This window comes from Lepidochelys kempii, chromosome 3 (assembly GCF_965140285.1).
Source record: "Lepidochelys kempii isolate rLepKem1 chromosome 3, rLepKem1.hap1, whole genome shotgun sequence".
NCBI classification, from domain to species: Eukaryota; Metazoa; Chordata; order Testudines; family Cheloniidae; genus Lepidochelys; species Lepidochelys kempii.
The window spans coordinates 57,204,847-57,217,422 of record NC_136382.1 but is presented as its reverse complement, the minus strand read 5'-3'; the positions used below and the strand labels follow the sequence as shown (position 1 = coordinate 57,217,422).

Genomic DNA, 12,576 nt, shown 5'->3' with positions numbered 1-12,576 from the left:
TAAAAGTCTTCAAGTGTAGCTAGTCCTGAGACACTAGTTTTAACTATTTGTGAAGTTTGAAGCATCCGCATTATTCTCTTAAGATCACTTGGATATGGAAAAGGCCCGACACTGAGTGCTAAACTTTTAAAGGACCCACTTTAAAATTAAATTTTAACTTATTAACTAATTTGCTTGTAAATTCTCCAAACTCATTCTATACCCAGAGTAAATGCTATAATTTTTGGAAGATACACCACGTTCTTCACACAAAAATATGGTTGAATCCCTGCTTGCTTAATGGGTAAAATTTTGAGAAGCACAAATCCCATTTCAAAAGTGACCTTAGGCACTGAGGAACTTAAGAACCTAAGTCACCTTTGGCATAGGACACAGGCTTCTAAGTGACTTAGGGGTTTTTGAAAATTTTGCCTAATAATATTTGTCCCAAAAGTTTTCAAATAGTGTCAGGTGACATAAGAAAAATCAGGCTTAAAATTAACTAGCTTTTATGCCTGTAGTGTATGGCATTAATAAACTTAAGAGCCTTTAGGCTTTGAAGCTTGCACAAATGATGCCTATACATCACTGAATGGCTTTACTTGCATGCAATGTACTATAATACTCTCAAGAGGGAACTCATACTGTACTGTTATGCAGACAGTGAAACCAAAAAAGTTTGTGTTGCATTACAGTACTATAACCTTACTACCTTAATTGACCTTGATTATATCAACTTTCTGCTTTTTTCCCCCATTCCTCCTGTCCCACAGCAAGCCACTAGAAAAATCACCAGTTTAATCTAACCACAAATAATATTATGCATTAATCATAACTTTATGATAGACAAAGTTACGCAAGCTTTGTAAAAGCTGTTACTATATCACTGCAGGTTCCAAACTGTTGGGTAGATATGAGAAATGAATGGGGGGTATGGAGGTACAGCTATATTGTGTGTGTCTGGGAATGGTACCATATATGCCACCTTCACTGTAGCAATTGACTGAACTACATTTCTTTGAACAGCACCTGCAGGAGAATCACTGACATCTACACAGCACTTCACAAAACCGAGGTAAACATAAAGGTTTAAATGAAATGATAACACAACCCAAAGATGCACAGAATCATAGAATATTAGGGATAGAAGAGACCTCAGGAGGTCATCTAATCCAATCCCCTGCTCAAAGCAGGACCAACACCCACTAAAATCATCCCAGCAAAGGCTTTGTCAAGCTAGGCCTTAAAAACCTCGAAGGATGGAGATTCCACCACCTTCCCAGGTAACCCACTGCAGTGCTTCACCACCCTCCTAGTGAAACAGTGTTCCCTAATATCCAACCTAAACCTCCCCCACTGCAACTTGAGTCCATTCCTCCTTGTTCAGTCATCTGCCACCACTTTGGAACCCCCCTTCAGGTAGTTGAAGTTTGCTATCAAATCTCCCCTCACTCTTCTCTTCTGTAGACTAAATAACCCCAGTTCCCTCAGCCTCTCCTTGTAAGTCATGTCCCCAGCCCCCTAATCATTTTTGTTGCCCTCTGCTGGACTCTCCAATTTGTCCACATCCCTTCTGTAGTGGGGGGGACCAAAACTGGACACCATGTTCCAGGTGTGGCCTCGTGGCAGTAGGGTGACCTGATGTATTAATTTTATTGGGATAGTCCCGATATTTTGGGTTTTGTCTCATATACCTTACAGCTACTACCCCCAATCCCAATTTTTTCACACTTTCTACCTGGTTACCCTAGGCGGCAGGTGAAGCAACACCCAATCAAATAAGAGAAGAAAGAGGAGGTGCAGCAAGAGACAATGGTACAGAGAGGAGAGACTGCAGTCCTTTGCAGCCAAAGTCACATCAGAGAGAAGGACCGGGAAATGCAACAAAAAACTGTTTTCCCTCTTGGAGAGGCACATCATGATGCTGAAGAGGAGAACATATGTACTCTGGCAAACCCTATCTGTATTCCATTGTGGATATGCATGTGCTCCACATGCCTGGAATCACACAGTTCTTGGAGACAGGTTTCAGAGTGGTAGCCATGTTAGTCTGTATCAGCAAAAAGAACGAGGAGTACTTGTGGCACCTTAGAGACTAACCAATTTATTTGGGCATAAGCTTTTGTGGGTTAAAACCCACTTCGTCAGATACATGCAGTGGAAAATAGAGTAGGGATATATATAATATATATACACACACACACACACACACACACACACACACACACACAGAACATGAAAAAATGGGTGTTGTCATACCAACTAAGTTATAGTTGATATGGTCACTCCCATTTTTTCATGTTTTTCCACATTTGATTTACCAGAGTATATGTTCCTTTCTATTTTCTTCAATAGGATCTGATTTCCACTTTTTAAAGAGTGCCTTTTTGCCTCTAACCACCTCTTTTACTCTGCTGTTTTGCCATGGTGGCATTTTTTGGTTCTTTTACTGTTTTTTGTTTGGGGTACTCATTTCGTTTGAACTTCTATTATGGTGTTTTTCAATTGTCTCCATGCAGCTTGCAGGCATTTCACCCTTGTGACTGTTTCTTTTAATTTCTATTTAATTAGCATCCTCATTTTTATATAGTTCCCCTTTGTGAAGTTAAATGCTCCAATGGTGTTCTCTACATCCCTACAAGGACGTTAAATTTCATTACATTATCTTCACTATCAATGAGCAGTTCAGGTATATTCATCTTCTGGTCTAGATGCTATGTTTCACTTAAGACCAAATTATGTCTTAAATTAAGACCTCTCCTCTGGATGGAGGTGGGAGCGCAGGAGGACAAGCTGCTCCAAGTAGTAATCATTTATGGTGTCTAGACATTTTATCTCTGCCTCCCTTCCTGAGGTGACATTTATATGAGAATAGTTTAAATCCCCCATTATTATTCTATTTTCTGTTTTTGTAGCCTCTCTAATCTCCCTGAGCATGTCAAACACTGTCAAGTCATCATCAGGCAGTCTGAACTAAATTCCTACTGCTTTGTTCTTAACATTCAAGCATGGAAATTCTATCCGTAGAGATTCTATGGCACAGAGATTCATTTATTTATTTACTATATTTAACTCCTACACTTACCTCTCTCCCACAACCTGCTCTATTATTCCTATATATTTTGTACACTGGTATTACTGGTTTCAGAGTAGCAGCTGTGTTAGTCTGTATTCGCAAAAAGAAAAAAGAGTACTTGTCGCACCTTAGAGACTAACAAATTTATTTGAGCAGTATTATTTATACTGAATGCATCCGATGACGTGAGCTGTAGCTCACGAAAGCTTATGCTCAAATAAATTTGTTAGTCTCTAAGGTGCCACAAGTACTCCTTTTCTTTTTACTGGCATCACTCCACCAAGTTTCTGTGATGCTTATTACATGAATATACTCATTTAACACCAGTTCATCATCTTAGTATTTAGACTTCTAGCATTTGTATACAAGCAGTTACAAAATTGTCATTATTTGGTTGTCTGACTTCCTGTGATGTAATCACATGGGACTCTTGTTTGTCTGTTTTGCTTCAGTTCCTTTATCAATTTCTATCCTCTCCTCTTTACTAGGATATAGAGTATCCCTTTAACAAATCCTCCCCAAAGGGATGTTTCTGACCAAACCACGTGCGCCTCCACGTCTGTCAGCTTTCCCCCAAGCCCTTAGTTTAAAAACTCCTCTGCTATCTTCTTAGTTTTACAATCTGGTTCTGTTTGCTTTAGGTGGAGCCCCCATCCTTCCTATATAGGCTCCTCCCTTCCCAGACCATCCCCGAGTTATAAACCTAAATCTCTCCTCCCAACACCATAATTTTATCCACACATTGACACCCTGCAATTCTGCCTAGGTTTCTGGAACTGGAAGTATTTCAGAGAATGCTACAATGGAGGTCCTGATAGCAATCTAAATTTGACCTCCAGGCCCTCTACCTTACCCTTTCCCTGTGTCACTGGTACCTACATGTACCACAACCAGCAGCTCCTCCCCGGCACAGCAAATAAATCTATATAGATGTCTCGCAAGGTCTGCAACCTTTGCATCCAGTCAGCAATACACCACGTGATCCTCCCAGTCATCACAAACCTAACTACCTGTATTTCTAATAATCGAATCCCCATTTACTACTACTGGTCTCTGTTATTACAAAGAGGTCCCCTCCCTCAGAGTAGTCACCTCATTGCAAGAGGCTATCATAAAATCAACTGTAAGAAAGGTCCCAATTATTGAGTTTTTTCCCCCACCACTCCAGCTTGATGTTCTACTTCCCAGAGACTTTCATCCTCCTCAACAGCACAGAGGCTGTCAGATAGGGAGTAGGACCACTCTGCTATGTCCCTGAAAATTTCTATCACTCTGAGCTCCTTCAATGAAATCCCTCTGGTCTCAAGAGACTGTGCTCAATCACTGAAGGCCCTGAGGTGCTTGCAACGAATGCACGCATGACAGCAGACCACACAGTATGTAGGTTATTGGCCTAAGTTTAGAGTCTGTTTGTTAGGTCTATCTGCCTCTCATACTCCCTCTGTAAACTGCTTTGGAAAATTCCCACTTGCTGCTCCTGTTTGCTAGCTCAGTGAAGTCTCTCTTCCTCTTCAAATGAAGATGGTTTCACAAAAAATAAAGTGGATTGACTGATTCAGGTGAAACTCCAAAACAATTCTGGGGGTGAATTTAGGATGTAAATGCAATGAAATGTTGTCTCTATAGAATAAGGTGTATGGCAGATCTGCCATTAGTGCTCTGAGCTCACCCACCCTCCTAGCTGAGGTAATGGCTACCAGGAATGGAAACTTCAGAGATCAGAGACAGATACTGAACATGTATCTGTTCCCCCAGGAATGTGTGGGCCCCTTACTGAATGAGGGAGGCAACCTAGTGACAGAGGATGTGGAAAAAGCTAATGTACTCTATGCTTTTTTTGCCTCTGTTTTCACTAACAAGGTCAGCTCCCAGACTGCTGCGCTGGGCATCACAAAATGGGGAAGAGATGGCCAGCCCTCTGTGGAGAGAGCGATGGTTAGGGACTATTTAGAAAAGCTGGACGTGCACAAGTCCATGGGGCCGGACGAGTTGCATCCGAGAGTGCTGAAGGAATTGGCGGCTGTGATTGCAGAGCCATTGGCCATTATCTTTGAAAACTCGTGGCGAACCGGGGAAGTCCCGGATGACTGGAAAAAGGCTAATGTAGTGCCAATCTTTAAAAAAGGGAAGAAGGAGGATCCTGGGAACTACAAGCCAATCAGCCTCACCTCAGTCCCTGGAAAAATCATGGAGCAGGTCCTCAAAGAATCAATCCTGAAGCACTTGCATGAGAGGAAAGTGATCAGGAACAGCCAGCATGGATTCACCAAGGGAAGGTCATGCCTGACTAATCTAATCGCCTTTTATGATGAGATTACTGGTTCTGTGGATGAAGGGAAAGCAGTGGATGTATTGTTTCTTGACTTTAGCAAAGCTTTTGACACGGTCTCCCATAGTATTCTTGTCAGCAAGTTAAGGAAGTATGGGCTGGATGAATGCACTATAAGGTGGGTAGAAAGCTGGCTAGATTGTCGGGCTCAACGGGTAGTGATCAACGGCTCCATGTCTAGATGGCAGCCGGTATCAAGTGGAGTGCCCCAAGGGTCGGTCCTGGGGCCGGTTTTGTTCAATATCTTCATAAATGATCTGGAGGATGGTGTGGATTGCACTCTCAGCAAATTTGCGGATGATACTAAACTGGGAGGAGTGGTAGATACGCTGGAGGGGAGGGATAGGATACAGAAGGACCTAGACAAATTGGAGGATTGGGCCAAAAAAAATCTGATGAGGTTCAATAAGGATAAGTGCAGGGTCCTGCACTTAGGACGGAAGAACCCAATGCACAGCTACAGACTAGGGACCGAACGGCTAGGCAGCAGTTCTGCGGAAAAGGACCAAGGGGTGACAGTGGACGAGAAGCTGGATATGAGTCAGCAGTGTGCCCTTGTTGCCAAGAAGGCCAATGGCATTTTGGGATGTATAAGTAGGGGCATAGCGAGCAGATCGAGGGACGTGATCGTTCCCCTCTATTCGACATTGGTGAGGCCTCATCTGGAGTACTGTGTCCAGTTTTGAGCCCCACACTTCAAGAAGGATGTGGATAAATTGGAGAGAGTCCAGCGAAGGGCAACAAAAATGATTAGGGGACTGGAATACATGAGTTATGAAGAGAAGCTGAGGGAGCTGGGATTGTTTAGCCTGCAGAAGAGAAGAATGAGGGGGGATTTGATAGCTGCTTTCAACTACCTGAAAGGGGGTTCCAAAGAGGATGGCTCTAGACTGTTCTCAATGGTAGCAGATGACAGAACGAGGAGTAATGGTCTCAAGTTGCAGTGGGGGAGGTTTAGATTGGATATTAGGAAAAACTTTTTCACTAAGAGGGTGGTGAAACACTGGAATGCGTTACCTAGGGAGGTGGTAGAATCTCCTTCCTTAGAGATTTTTAAGGTCAGGCTTGACAAAGCCCTGGCTGGGATGATTTAACTGGGAATTGGTCCTGCTTTGAGCAGGGGGTTGGACTAGATGACCTTCTGGGGTCCCTTCCAACCCTGATATTCTATGATTCTATGTAGATAGCAGTTCAAAGGATAGCTTGGTGAGCACCAAAAAAAACCCAAGGTTTAAGTCCCATGGAGGAGTACATTTCCTTAGTGGCAGAAAGATTTAAACTAGGTCCTTCCGGAATCTGGTAGCTGGTGGGTGAACAAAAGTTAAGTAATCATGTTAAGGTGGGGGTATACACTGATTACAGGTCCACCTGGTAGCAAAGAGTTGATGGAAAGACCAGATGTTTTGGTGGAAAGAGGATAGTCATAGGGCATATGAATTACTGTTGTGCCCAGCTGGAAACACTACTTAGCCAACTGGAAGCGTATTTCCTAGTAGAATCTTTTTGACTATTAGTAAGAACGTTTTGCATGGCTTCAGAGCATGAATGGGTTAGGAGATTCAAAAAAGGCGGAATGTTGATCCGCAACTGAGATGACATGTGTAGGAGACTTGGGAACCAAAAGTGTCTAGGCGAATTGGGGGCAATGGGCACAACTCGTGCCTCATCCTGATGAATTTTCCATAAGACCCAAGGTAGGAGTGGCAGGGGAAGGTAGGCATAGTTCAGATGATCTGGCCATAAAAGGAGAGCATCGCCATGAGAAAGTGAGCTATGGCGCCTCTCGAATACAGCATGTTGCACTTCCAGTTCATTTGAGAGGCAAACGGTTCCCGTGGGAGTTCCCCACAAAGCAAAGATACCGTTTACCACAGAGTTGTATAGCTCCCACTCATGGTCGATAAAATGTCTGCTGCAGAGGTTGACCAGCACATTCTGATTCCCTACCAGGTCAACTGGCAATACGATGATTCAATTGGTGATGCACCAATTTCACAGATTGACTGCTTCTGCACAGAGGGGAATACAGCTTGCTCCTGTGTGCCTGTTGATGTAAAAGCCAGTCATCACATTGTCAGACATCATATGAGAACAGTGACATTGGATGAATGGGAGAAAGGATTTGCAAACCTCTCTGACTGCCCGAAATTCCAGAACATTGATGTGCATCCAGGCCTCTCGGGACATTCAAATACCCTGCACCATGCAGCTATCCACATTGGCTCCCCAGCCTAAGAAGGAGGCAACTATAATCATCTAGTGTGAAGAAAAGAAGGGAATGCCCATGCATACTATGTGAGGATTTTTCCACCATAGTGGAGGAGATGATGTTACTTTGGTGGGAACTATGGTGTTCATGGACTGTTTGGTCAGTACATTGTTTGAAGCCAAGCATGCAGGCAATGAAGATGGAGTCTGTTGAACAGCGTGACATAAGCATATGATGCCATATATCTCAGGAGAGAAAGACAGAAGATTCTGATCGACCTTCAAGAACTGTTCACAACCTGATCTATAAAGTTGTTCATCCCTTGGAACCTGTCCATTGGCAGATAAGCTCTCACTGTGACTGAATTTAGGGATGCTCCAATGAAGTCTGTGGTGGAGTGTGGACAGACTAGGGAAGACAGGAGCTGAAGCACTTATAAAGCTGACTTGTAGGCTTCTTGACATGTCTTGAAGATAGAGGAGATAGAGGAGGACAGCAAAGCCATGACATCTGATAAGAGGGCTACTACCAAGACAACCTTGGTAAAGATCCTGAGGGCAGGAGCACGGCCGAATGGGAAAATCCTTTCCTTGGTAACGAAGAGATACCCTGTCTACTCCTCACTGCTGTAGAAGGAGTTCTACTTCCTGTTTGAGAATCTCCTCCTGAAAACAGACCCTGAAAAAGAGGGAGGAGAGAGGCTTTGGAGGGATCATGGAGGCAAATTTGATCACAGCTGGAATCGATGTTTAACACCCATTGGCCCATAATTACTGCACTCCAGGTGTGGAAAAATGGTGCCAAATAACCCCCAAATGATGTGGGGGAAATCAGCAGATGGTGGCAGCTCTTGAACTCCTGTCAAAAATAGTTTAGCCAATAGCTGGAACTGGGATGGTGATGTTAACACAAAGTGCAGGGAAATGAACTTCTGAACCCTTTGCCTCTTATGAGGAGTCTCATAAGGCTGCTAGTGGTAAAATTGTTGAGCCACTGGTCTAGTTTTATATGACTGCCTGTGGAATTTCTCTCTTTGGGGAAAGTGTATATTTTTCCAGGGAGTGGAGGATGGCCCTGCAGTCCTTCTGAGTGTGCAAGGACTCACCTGTCTTTTGGTTAAAACGATTAACTTCTTTGAAGGGCAGGTCCTGCACAGTATGTAAAGCACCACATATGAATCTGATTTCCTGGGCTTTCTCCATGCTGACAGAAATTAGTTTGAAAATGGCATGGGCACCAGGTGCATTTTGGGATTCAGCAGGGGGAAGTATGGGAGTTTCATCCCGCTTCCTATAATTTTCCTGGCCTTTTGGAGTTATGCCTTTACCCATCTCAAGAAGCTCCCAGAATGCAGGAAGCCTGGGAGAGATGCCACGAATCCTGATAGATCTACCCAGATAGCAATGTACCAAAATGAAGGCAGCATGGTGTGGGCCCACGGCTGAAAGAGAAGATTGTGTGGTTGCACCAGCATAAACTCATTGTAAACACACAATGAAATTAAGATAAATTGATTGATCTATACTGATGTATGTTACACTGCTGGAGCTTTCCGATGAAGGTCAGCCTATAGTAACATATTGGTTAAGTACTGCGTCAGGGGAAAAACTCTACCTGCTGAATCCCCAAGAGTAGGCTTTGCAGTACCTACTGTAGATGTTTTTTGGATGTCTAACATGTAAGTACTCACACCCAGCTTAATTCTCCTTACCTTTTGAGATCTGATGTCACTGTGGTACAGTTACTAGAACCAAAAATAACATTTAGATATTTGGTCTAAATCTCAGCACATGCACTAATGAGTAACAATGAACAGTTTAAAATATAGATGTTCCCAGATTGGTACTCATTGCAGCTTTGTAAATGCAACATGGCTTTCAAAATTATAAAAAATTTATTTTTATCTGGACAGTGAGAAAAGAGAACTCATGACCTCTTGCTTGAGGAGTTAAATCCGCAGAGTATTCTCCAGTGTGGTCCACTGTGTCGGTGTAGGGCTCTGTATTAGCCTCCCCACAGGATAACCTGTCAATTATCCAGACTCTGAGTGAAGTTTAACAAGTATCTTCACATCCACCTACCAGAACTCAGCATCACAAGTAAATGATCCTGGCCACCGATATTAAAATATTAGATTACACAAGAAGATGGGATCAATGTACAGTCTTCTTGTGAAAATTTAATTTCACTGTATATAGCCCCAGTTCATATCAGATTTTTCATTTGAAAACCTGAACAGAAAATATTTTTTAAGCCTGCTGTAAACTGATTTTCAACCTTGTCTTGGAAGGAAATGCTTTTAATTCTGATTCAGGGGCACAGAATTGCATGGATAAATAGATATGCAGGACATACAGAAGATCTTCACTTGAAAAGCTATTTCCTAAAATTTCAGAGCATTTATCAGTGGTTTCTTCAGAGGCAGAAATTTGAACAGTAACATATTTAAAGCAATTGTGACAAGGCTAAAGATTTTTTTAAAAAAAGACAGCAGAGTGAGACTTCAAAATATTGTCTAAAACTGGGGTTTGCAACGTATGGCACGCATGCTAAAGACGGCACGCGAGCCAATATTCAATAGCACGCTGCTGCCAGCTGGGTCCCGGCCAGCCTGCTGCCGAACCCAGGCTGGCTGGGGCTGAGCTGGGCTGGCGGCTGGGGGGCTGGCTGGCAGCAGTGTGCCATTAAAAATCCTGCCCACCCCGGCCCGCTCTTCTCCACCCCCCGCCCCTCCCACGGGGGCAGGGTGAAGAAGCTTGGTCCTGCAGGCTGCTGCAGGGCAGGCAAGTTTCCCCCTCCCCCACTGGCGTGCTGGGTTCCTGCCCCTCCTCCGATCAGCTGATGGCCCTCCCAAGGGAGGAGGAAGAAGCGGAGCCAGAGTGCACCCGCTGCTCAGGGGAAGAGGTAGAGAAGGGGGGGGGTGGCGGGTGGAATCAGGGCATGTCCCCTCCAGCACCCTGCCGTGAGCCGCTCTGGGCTGCGAGTGCCCCCAGGACCCTAGCCCACACCCCCCAGTCCTCTGCCCTGACCCCTGCACCCCCCCATGTCCCCAGCCCTGACTCCAGCACCCCCCACACATCCCATGCCCTGGTAAGTACTCCACACCCAAACCTCCTGCCCCAACCCTGAGTCCCCTTCCTCATTCTAGCTCCTGGCCAGACCCTACACCCCAACCTGATCCTTCATCCCCAGCTCTATGCTCAGTGCAGAGAGAGAGGAAGAGAATGGGCTAGAACCAGGGAGAAGGTAGGTACCCACTCTATGTGGGCAGGACTGGGATCCCAGACCAGCAGCAGGGACCCCGGCTGGTAGGAGCCGGCAGACGGAACCCCAAACCGGCAGCGGGCTGAGTAGCAGTGGGCTGAGCCGCTCAGCTCACTGCTGGTCTGGGGTTCCGGCCGCCGGCCTCGCTCAGCCCACTACCAGTCTGTGGTTCTGGCTGCCAGCCCCTTGCCAGCAGAGGTCCCGGCATCCCAGCCACAGGCCCCATTCAGCCTGCTGCTGGCCTAGGTGAACGGAAGCCCAGGCTGGCAGTACGCTGAGCAGGCTGGAGGCATAAGATCAGCATTTTAATTTAATTTTAAATGAAGCTTCTTAAACATTTTGAAAACCTTGTTTACTTTACATACGACAATAGTTTAGTTATATAATATATAGACTTATAGAGAGACCTAAAAAATGTTAAAATATATTATTGGCACGCGAAACCTTAAATAAAAGTGAATAAATGAAGACTCGGCACATCACTTCTGAAAGATTGCCGACCCCTGGCCTGAAACATGAACATCATCATATTATCTGATACATGCTCAAGAGAAGGAGTACTTGTGGCACCTTAGAGACTAACCAATTTTTTTGAGCATAAGCTTTCGTGAGCTACAGCTCACTTCATCGGATGCATACTGTGGAAACTGCAGAAGACATTATATACACAGAGACCATGAAACAATACCTCCTCCCACCCCACTCTCCTGCTGGTAATAGCTTATCTAAAGTGATCACTCTCCTTACAATGTGTATGATAATCAAGTTGGGCCATTTCCAGCACAAGAGAACTACTCTGATGACCATATGAAGAAAATTTGAGTTGATCTGAGTTGAACATGCTGCACAAAAGGACATAGATAGTAAGCTCCAAGGTATGATTATTATTAAAGATAAGTGTGAATGCCCTGGCAGCTAAATCACTAAGCCAGATTCAAAATATATATATTTTGAAGCCACGTGACAGAATTTAAAGAGTATATATTATCTCCTTTGAAATCAGTTCAATACACCACTGGAGGAGCGTGTTGCCTGTATAGTTTCCATCCACACCTGGCCAAGTGAAGTAGCAATAGATCAAATTTAGTGCCCAAATTAGATTCTAGCGATGGAACTGTTCACTGCCTGTACACTAGGTGGCCAAGATGGTCCTCTTGCTCCATTTTTAACTCATTTCTTTATAAGTATTAGAAAATTGAGGAAGGAGAGCATTTATACTTGTTTCCTTCCCATAAATATTGGGAAGGGTTTTATTTAAATGATAAAAATTAAACCTAAGTTTCCATTAACAGGTCGACGTATAATACAAATTTAAACAAACACTATCATTGCTGTAGTTTTACCCTTTTTTTGAAATATAGTCATGTTTCCCTGCACAGCACATACTCATTAAATGGTACCCTATGTGTGTTCACACACTAAATATATTTCATACCAAAAGTTGTTATAAGATGGTAATTTTGAATGTGAAGACCCCCCAGACAGGAAATGCCCAAGTTATTTATATGGGTCCTTATCTCTTCCCACTTCTTTATTTGCATTACAATACTATCTTTAAAGAGACACTGCTAATTTAATCACCACCAAATAAATTTTTTGGCCCGTTGTAGTAAGCAATACATGCAGTGATATTACTATAAACAGAAAGCCAGAGGAAAATTTCTAATTTGTTCATTTATGTATTTGACAAAACTTTGTCTGCAGTCAAGTGTACTACTT

At 43.8% G+C, this 12,576-nt stretch overlaps 1 protein-coding gene across 3 annotated transcripts in view; it reads right to left on the bottom strand.

Annotated features, from left to right (window-relative positions):
* SMAP1 (small ArfGAP 1) overlaps window positions 1–12,576 on the bottom strand; it is a 221,404-nt gene that overhangs the window by 118,210 nt on the left and 90,618 nt on the right. The window lies entirely within an intron of this gene.